Genomic DNA, 9,546 nt, shown 5'->3' on the forward strand with positions numbered 1-9,546 from the left:
AGTAGACGTTACTTGAATAACTTGCACATCTATCAAGAAACGCTGCATTTTTATTTTTTTAACTCAGTCTGAAATGCTCTTAAAATGTGTCAGTGAAATGTTTAGGAACATCTCCCATGTTTCACTGCTGTCATTTAATTTTTACTAATTTTATGGTCTTTTAATGTATATTTATTAGCACACTATAGTATGGGGTTTTTTCTGAAGTCCTGAAAAACAAGTGTGCCCTGGTCTTTCTCTGTGTATTAAACTTCTGCTGTTAAATTGAAAGACCCCTATTAATTCTGTCTTTGATTTTGTAATAACTGTCCTTTAGTGCTGAAAGCATCCCTTGTACTGGCTCTTGAGTCAAGGGCAATTTTGTGTTTTCACTGAAGTGTAACTGATGCAATTCAACTGTAACTGTTACAATTTATGGCTTTCTAATTAAAAGATATTGCATGAAAAACCCACACACGTGAATTTAAAAAGATTCAAGTAAACGATCTTTGCAAAAATGTCAAGATTGGCAGAGAAGGAAATGACATGTGTAACACAGCATGTTTTGTTAGTTTTGCATTCCTTGACAGCTACATGTATAATGCTGCTCCATTTTTATGCTTTATGGGTTTGCCTTCAGTTTGTCCTGCATAACGGTTATTTCATTCAAGGCTTCTAGCTAATAGCTCTGTAAGTAAGGGTCACTAGATGCTGATATGTTCTTAAGACTCAATAACACATTTTTTTTTTTTAAAGTACTTTCCTAATGAATGTTTTAAGTGTTGGGTTTTGGGTGTTGGTTTTTCGGGGGGGGGTACTTTGTTTGTTTCTTTTTAAGTTATAAAACTATTAGAGAGAACTGCGAGTGTTTTTCTGCATTAGTTTGCCTACGTAGAGTCAACTTTCAGAGTGATAATTTATCTGTTTTCCTCGTACCTGGTTCTGTTGACAGAGAATATTTTTCACCAGTTTAGATTATCTGATTTTGTCTTAGCTAGGTGTGAGTAGTCACTGGGTAGATTCCTCTTCTGTGCTAGATGGAGTTAAATAATACTTCCTTTTGAGAGCTAATGAGATCTTTCTGATGAACTTTCTGTTAACTTTTTTTCTGATTTTTTTTACTTTTATATCTCTTGTTGAAATATGTTACCCTGTTTCAAGTATTAATTGTAAGTTATCCTGGCTTTAGAAGATCAATGGAATAATTTATAGGATGTGTTGTGGTATTGTCTGTTAAAGGTTCTACTGAGGTTCTGTCAATATTAAATTGTATTTGCGTGTCCTGTGTGAGGCACTAGTCTTTCTTTGTGTTTCCACTTCATAAATGCAGATTTAAAGAAGATTTGTTTCCTGATGCTTTGTAATTTGAAAAACGTAAAGTCGGAGGTAGCAATGATCAGTTAAATGTTTTCATTATTGATTAAGCTTCTTTTGCTCGTAAAGGTTTTTTTTGCGAAAACTAATTGCATTCATGTAGTCATATGCTCAGTGGTTTTCATGAATTTCCCGGGTCACCATGGGGCTCTCCTAGCCATAAATATACTGAAAAAGAAAAGTCAGACATCATAGATGCCAGAATTTAAAGTTAACTGCTATTTGGCTAATGGCTTTATAGAAGCTAAGGCTCTTTCTTTCCAATATTACATAGTACAACTTACCTTTATTAAAATGACAAATAACAATAACCTGCTACATGCTTTCTTAAGACTCAGGAGGTATGAATACAGAAAGAAGCACCTTTTTATTTCATAGTAAAAATTGTGATTTTTTTTTTTTAATAGTTGAGATTCCCAAAAATAGAGTTGTAGCTATCACTGAAGCAATACAGAAAGCATTTAACAATATTAAAATAAAATAAAATGTGACAATAGGTAGGTCTTGATGCAATAGAAAAGAAAGATGCATAAACTTCAAAGGAAATATTACAGCAAAGAAATTAAGGCTTACAAGTGAATATACTTAATTTAAGCTTTCTTTAAGTTTGCTTTTTTCATCTCAGTATCTTCAGATTTTGACCTGTTGACAGTGCAGCCTGGGGTTTGTTTTAGCTCTGTAAAACCAACTGGGATCCTCTCGCTCAGTGTGTGCAGGATCTCGCCACTACCATGGCACATCGAGCAAAGAGAGGCATGTTGTGCGCGACAGCGGCAGTGCTGGGAGCAGCAGTGTCCCCAACTCTGAGTGTTCCGTGGTGACGGGACTTCACGGGGTCTGGGCAGAGGGAGAAGAGCAGTGTTTGTTCCACGAGCGCTTGCTGGCAGGATTTCTTGTCAAAAGCTGGTAGTGTGACTCACTATTTCTTCCAAATTCCTCTCTCCAGCTGAGAAGGCATTTCAGGACACCAGATGCACAATTAGCATTCTTGTACAAGTGACTTTCTAGAGCAATCGCAGACCTTGCACATTCGTGAAATGCTTTCTCCTGAAAGTCTGTCAGATGAGCAAACCCCATGTAGTACCACAGAGTCCCTAGAGAATTTTCCTTTCTCTTCAAGTTTCTCTATGGAAGGAGGGGCAGAATGGCTGAGGTTTGCTAAACGGACATAATTCTATATATTGTTCACACACAAAATCTTTATGTCTCATATCACACACGTTATTGGGATCTGATATGGGAAGGTTATTTATCTGTTTAGTAGATAAACTATTTAGTTTTTATGACTCGGTAGCAAATAAAATTTAAATGTAATCTGAAGATTTGCTTGGACTCTGTTTGGAATAAAGCCGAATAGGAGTTAGGGAGAAAAACAAAGGAAGTGTTAGACTAAACAAATGTACTGTGAGTGCAAAGCATGAGATTGAAAACATTCCCAGAGCACAAAAGAGGAAGAAATTAAAAAAAACCCCAACAACGTAATGTGCAATAGATTTGTACTTTTTTACTAGTTTTGTCACAGGGAGATCTAGTTTTAAAAAGCAATTCTAGAGTTTCAGCCTAGAAATTCTTTTGCAACATTTGTTGTTTGGATTTTCTTTTTTTTTAGAATTGGCATGAATTCTACAAAGAAAAGGATTTGAATTCCAGCCAGTGGAGGAAATAAGTAAAAACTTTCCAGTTTCTGTCATTTGGTGCTATTGGAAAAGATGAGATTCAGGTGCCTGCTTAGTAAAAATTCAACATAGAACTCAGAACTCTTCATGGAGAGAAGTTAAATTATTTGATTATTCCTCTTTCTGCATATTTTTCTGTTCCTTCCTAGCTAAGTGCTTCATAATACAATATTGTATGGGAGAGCTGTAGTTGCTGTGTAGAATTCCAAAATCACGTGCCTTATTTATGGAGCCAAAGTGGTTTTTGTTGTGCTGCATGAGAACTCATGGAAGAACAGTACCCTGCCTAGTACACAGAATATTTTCAAACACAGAGCAGTCCTGACCCTCTTTTAACACTAATTAGCTCCTCAAAGGGGTATGGCTGGGGTCATGTGACATTTGATGAAGTGACAGCTGTCTAATTTTGACCTCCTTTCATATCAGCTTGTTTGGAAAGATAATTTTTAGGGCAAAAGACAAGTGTTTTCTTTTAGAGCAAAACTGCCTTCTTAGATAAAATGTAAATGATTAAGATAGATCCTACAGGGCAAAAAAAAATAAATTACATGATTGCAGGGACTTAGAATGTTTTCCCTGAGCACTAGCTTATTTCCTTTCATCCTACCTTTATATACCCTAGAAAAGGAAAATTACTGTTGTACTTCAGCAAGTAAGTTTCAGGCTTTTTTCTGTCACATTACAAGAGACACCTTAGCTGAGAAGAGGCAAATACAAATATCTTCCTCTGCTTTTGACTGAAGAAGTCACTTAACTAGGCACTAACATTAAAAAAGAAAAAGAAAAAAATAGGAGAAGAGATGGTAAAACATGAGCATATTTAAAGAAGGCTCAGGTCACATAAATTCACTTCTGCTCATTTCCTCCTCTTTCCATCTTTTCTCTGTTTTATTTTTTTCACAGAAAGGACTGTCTGCCTTCTGAATCAGGTCCTTTTATGTCCCAGCCCAGTGAAGCGCAAGACTTTCCCATCTATTTTTCTTTACATTAAAATTCTTGGCACCGGTCTGCTACAGAATAATAGATGTCTTAAAATAACATGAGTTTTCACAGAAGGATTATTACATTCCCAGGACTATGTAGCTAGTTGTCTTCCAGAGGAGACATAAATCCCTGAAATTAAATTCTGAAGGAGGTAAGATGTAAGACAATGACATAACGCACTGTTTTACAGCATTTTACGTTAGCAGCATGCTGTAGGCTGACACCAACCGTTTGTAACAATGCTGGTCTGCCTGCAGTGTGAGATAAACGATGCTCTTAAACTCCATGTATTTACCAGCATATGTTAAATCTGTTCCCATCCAATGACTAGGCAGTGGAATGAAGAAAAAAGATAGTTTCTTCTAATAAGACAGCAATTTTTAAACTATACAAAAAGATTATGGCGTAGCCCATTTTGCGTGGAAAGCCAGAAATCTGATTATCAAGGAACAGTTTATAGCGTGCGGGTCCTTTCAGTGACTCCACAAACCATCACGAAGCCTGCCTAGGAAGGTGGGAGAAGTGTGAAGTTACCCCGTTACCACCAGCTAATTGATGTTTTTAGTCTTCCAGAAATCCGATGTAATTTAATCCAGGTTTTATGAAAGATTGGTAGGCCTCAAGGGTGAAATGCAAATATATAATCAGTGGCATATCGAATCATTGCTGGTAGGCTCTGTTGCGCTTGTCCCAGCTGTGGAAAACCATGTGGATGCGACACTTCAAAACCAGCACGTTGGGGAGAGGAAGAGGAGTCAGACCCCAGAGGTGTGATGCACTGCCATTATTCTTAATTTAGGTTAAGGTACAAAAGCATTTTCTCCTTGTAATTCCTCCACTGGGCCTTGTGTTCCCAGTCTGTTGTGGTTTCCAGGGTGCTGTGACAGGAAAAGACGATGAGATTGAGTGAGCTCGATCAGTGTTGTAACTTTGTAGGGAGAGAGAGGAGAGTCTGAGAAGCTTTAACAGAGGGAATGGTGTAGCCAGCGATTCTGTGGGTCTGCAGGTGCACTGAAGACCCATGTCGTTATACTTCAAGGAGAAGTTAGCCATTGTGAAACTGGACAAGAGACCCTGTTTTATTTCTTGCACCAGCAAAATACAGATTGTATGGCACAGAAAGCTTGTTATTTTAAATGAAGAACTGGTACTCTTTATCTACTTTCTGTAAATACCCTATAAGAATACAAATAGTAAGGAAACTAACAATTCTACTTCCTGTAAACAAAGTCAAGGTTTTGGAATTGATTTAGTCACCTCTGTCTACTCTGAAGTCCGCTGCAACTATTGACTAAAAAGTCAAGGAAATGTGGCAAGATGCAAGGAAACTTGAAACTAGTCCTTCGCTTTGGCAGCATCTGCTGTTACTAAGCATCAGCTGAACCAGGAAATCAGTATAAGCATTTACAATGCAAAGCTCCTTTAATAGGTAGTACTGCTAATTGTGTGTTTCTCATATACACATATAACTCAGTCGGTAACAGTTAAAGAACTCGCAGAATAAGCTCTAAATATTCTACAGATTTTGTTGCATGCTACTTTATGTTGTTAGTTGCTCGTAGTCTCTTCCCACCTTCTTTTATTAGGATGCAGTTCTTCCTTAGATGGCCATTCTATTGTAAATTTTTTCCCCTTGGAAGACTCTAAAACTTGTAGGGGACTTCCAAGAGGGCTTAAATCTTGGAACTAAAGCAGGATGCAACAAAAAAAACATCCTGAAATTTTAGTAGGGCATCAAAGGAGTAGCCTTCTGGAACTGAGGAAGGAACTTTGCTGAAAATTTGCAAATACTCCCAACTGATGGTTAATGCTTCCAAAACTAGAGCCAAGAAAAACCCAACATTGTGCTTGTTGTGCTATAGTTAGGTATAAGCTGGGAACTCACTTAGAACTCATTCGTAAAATTGGTGTTTTAACAATGTAAACTGCATTGCATTGGACTGTGGTTTTAAATTTTTGAGATAATAATGTTTTGCAAGTAATTATTGCTTCTGATGAAGTTTAGTAACATGTGTAGTAGCTTCTAGCTATTTTCTATAATAAATGGTATAGTGCCAATGTAGAAGTATAAAATAACAGGTCCTATACATGAGGATGTCACTACGTGCTAGACAGGCTATCATGGGACTGGTATAAGTTTATGGGGAATACCACTATGGCCCAGGAAAAAGAAGCAGTTAGTGTGAAAAGACAAAGCAAACTAGATACAACCAGGCAACTGGATACACTGTTGTTTGAAAATATTTAGTTAACTTTCCTTCTCTATAGAACAATATATAAAAAGCTGCTTATATAGTATATCCAGGCCTTTTAGAAAAAAAAGAAAAGAGCACAAACCAAACCTTTAAACTGCTATTTTACAACTGCAGAAATAATGTCTTGATTGAATATTAAAGGAATGGCAGAAACGTTTCTATTTGTGTTATTCCAGGATCTTCACTTTTGGACTAACTCCACTATTGATATTCTTCTAAGGGAAACTCTGTATCAATGCCCTTGGGATAGCTGCAAATTACTAATGGTTATTAAGAATTCATTGCACTTTTTCTTTTTCAGAACCATCTTGTTCCAGAGTAACAACTTGCTTGATTGGTTGTTTTTTAGCATGTATGATGTTATAGTGTTTCTTGAAATATTAAGCATGTTTCAATTCTGAAAAGACTCCATTCGTGAACAGGAGCCTTCTACATGCTCTTTTACTGGTATTTAAATTTTTGTGATTCTCCTCAGGGCTCAAGAGTCTCAATCCTGACCATATATGGCTAGCTAAAGATGCAGAAGCAGTCTTATTTCCCTCAACATGAAAAAAGAAAAAAATGTTTAAGTGTTTGTTGGAATATTACAGGAATTGAGATTTTGATCTGACAGCAGTCTACTGTCAAATATTGACTATTACACAGAATATAACCAGATGAACTACAATAGTCTGGGCACTACACAAAGAATTTGTGTAATATGAATAAATTAATAATTGAATTGGTAATTTTTAGTGACTTCAATAATTCAATATGGAATCAAATAACTGTTCAGCATATTGATGGACCAGCATTTTGTATCCAGGCCTTGTATATTGTACCTTCAGTTTGATACTGAAAGCAATCATTACTTAATATTAAAAAAATACTTCGTTATATGTGTTTGTGGTATTTAAGTGTATTTGTTAGACGCATGGGAAGAAGGTGACAGGATTCAAATGCTCTCTTCTAAACTGGACATTACAAGGCAATTCAAACTGGACTAAATTATTTTTAACAGAAAGCACATACAGATTTCTTGTATCACAAAATATTTTGTTAAGTGGTCATTAAGCAAATATTTATTTAGCGTTATGGGGAGAAGGAGAAAAGAATAAGGGTTCAGATTTGTTAATGGTTAGCTCCGTCATAATCCAGGCCCCCAGCATGGGACCTTGTCATCTTGTCCTAGAGGAATGGAGTAAGAAGCAAGACAAAAAAAAAGCAGATGGTACTGTATTTCTAGGAGCAAGAGGTGAGCAGGAAATAATAATGATAATATATTTGAGGGGGAGGCTCTGTCTTTCTAGTGGTCTTTCCAGTAGTATCTGAAATCTGCAAGAAAAAAAAGTAAGATGGCAGTGATACCTCTTCTTTTCTTGCTGACAAGAGTTGTGGTAGGGCTGGCATATGGCAGGTTAAGATGAAAAGAGTGGCCAAGTTGCTTTCATTTTCAGCGTACTTTAGAAACCTTCTCAGCTTAAAAACATCCCTGTGACAGGTTTATCTTAACCTACATTAACCAGAGAACAGCTATTTTAACGTGTACATCTCCTTTACAGCTATCCATTATTACATGAATGTTGTTATTTCCTCTAGTATGATGATAATGTATGGCTCGTGGGAACTTTTAATAAATATGTAACAAAATAATTGATAAGTCAATACAGACCTCGTAAGCATCTAGATGTTGCCAGTAGTTGAGAAACTTGGTTGTTGTTTTAGAAGCAGACCAGTAGATGGTGCTCAAAAATTAATTGCTGCATAACTAGCTTGTGTGGTGCAGCTTTAATTAATTTATTTTTATTTTTTTGTTCTTTATATAATGGTTATTGCACACATTTCTTAATTAAATGAAAATGTGAGTAAAAATGGAAGCATAGAATACCCAGCACTTCTTGCAAATCAGTTGCTGAATCCTTCTAGCAATAGTTGTCAGTTTTAATTTCATCATTTATATTACTTAATTTCAGGTCAAATGTTAACAGTTTTATCTTAAAATTCTAGCTTTCCTCTTAATCACACTGAGATGGTTTGCCTTGTAGATTTAAGAATAACTGTAATGCTATTTGGAGGGGTGATGGAAGCTGCAGATGATAGTTACTACATTTAAGAAGAAATAAATAGAAAATGTCCCTGCTTGAGCTGAAGTTAGGCTGTTAAGATACACCAGGAGCCTTAAAAGCCTTGGGAGTTCTACACACAATATATTAAACATGAAACCTGCAAATCTGAAAATTCAATGTTAATTTCATATTCACAAAGCAAGCATTGGCCTGTGTTAAAATGTGGTAAATTTAACTTGCTCTGCAATCCGGTGAAGTCTCAGTCTATGGCTGTGACAACCTGTTGACATGTTATATTCTAGAGGCTGTGAATGATAGACACAGGTACTTAGAAACTTGGCAGCTTTACAGTCCCTGCTTTCTTGGACATGTCAGCTTGCAGATACCTTGATACATGCCCGCTTCAGTTTATGCAACAGAGTGTGAAAAGGAACCTAGCTTGGGATCGTTGGTAAACCCCACTCAAGGTGTATAGTCTGATTTTAATTAAGTGTATTGGCAAGTTAATGAAGCTGTTCTGTTTGATTAGTAAAAGCTTAACATTGGCAGTAACTGCCTTGAGTCATCTGTATTGGAAAGAAGAGAGAGATACGACAAAGAATCGGAAATGGGACAAATGATGTACTGGTGGTAGCATTTTGTGAGGGAAGGATGAATTAGACTGGTCTTTGGCAGAACAGAGGTGTGGACAGTGTTAGCCTGTGTGTTAGTGGAGACAGCTATAGAACTCACAATTAATATGAGAAATCTATGGAAAGTAACAAATTTTGTGTTGTGTGAATTCCAGGAAAAGGCAGGTAAGGAAGCATGCCCTACAGCCTAGTCTAGGAATTAGAAATTGTACAAAAAAACAAAATCAAGCCCACCTATGCATTGTATGGAAAAGAGGAGATACAGTTTAGGAACAGGAAAAACTTGTAAACTAGATAATTTACACATCAGGCAAATAAAACAAGATACCAGTCTTTGTTCTCTTGCTGCTAAGCCCATTGTTATAGACTTACTTTTAAACTTTCCTTTATTTTTTCAACAGATATATGGGGGAAAAAATAAAGATTTATTGTCTGTTAGGTTGCATATAAAAGGAGGGACATTAATATAGGACCTTCAAAAAAAGCATTTTTAGATAATCATAGCTCTTATAGTTACTCCATATACTCCTCAGTGCTTGGCACACCTGCAGCATCCATGAGAAGTGTATCTCTGTGTGATTTCTGTGCTGCATTAAAAAAT

Source organism: Apaloderma vittatum, unplaced genomic scaffold (genome assembly GCF_000703405.1).
Source record: "Apaloderma vittatum isolate BGI_N311 unplaced genomic scaffold, ASM70340v1 scaffold17220, whole genome shotgun sequence".
NCBI classification, from domain to species: Eukaryota; Metazoa; Chordata; class Aves; order Trogoniformes; family Trogonidae; genus Apaloderma; species Apaloderma vittatum.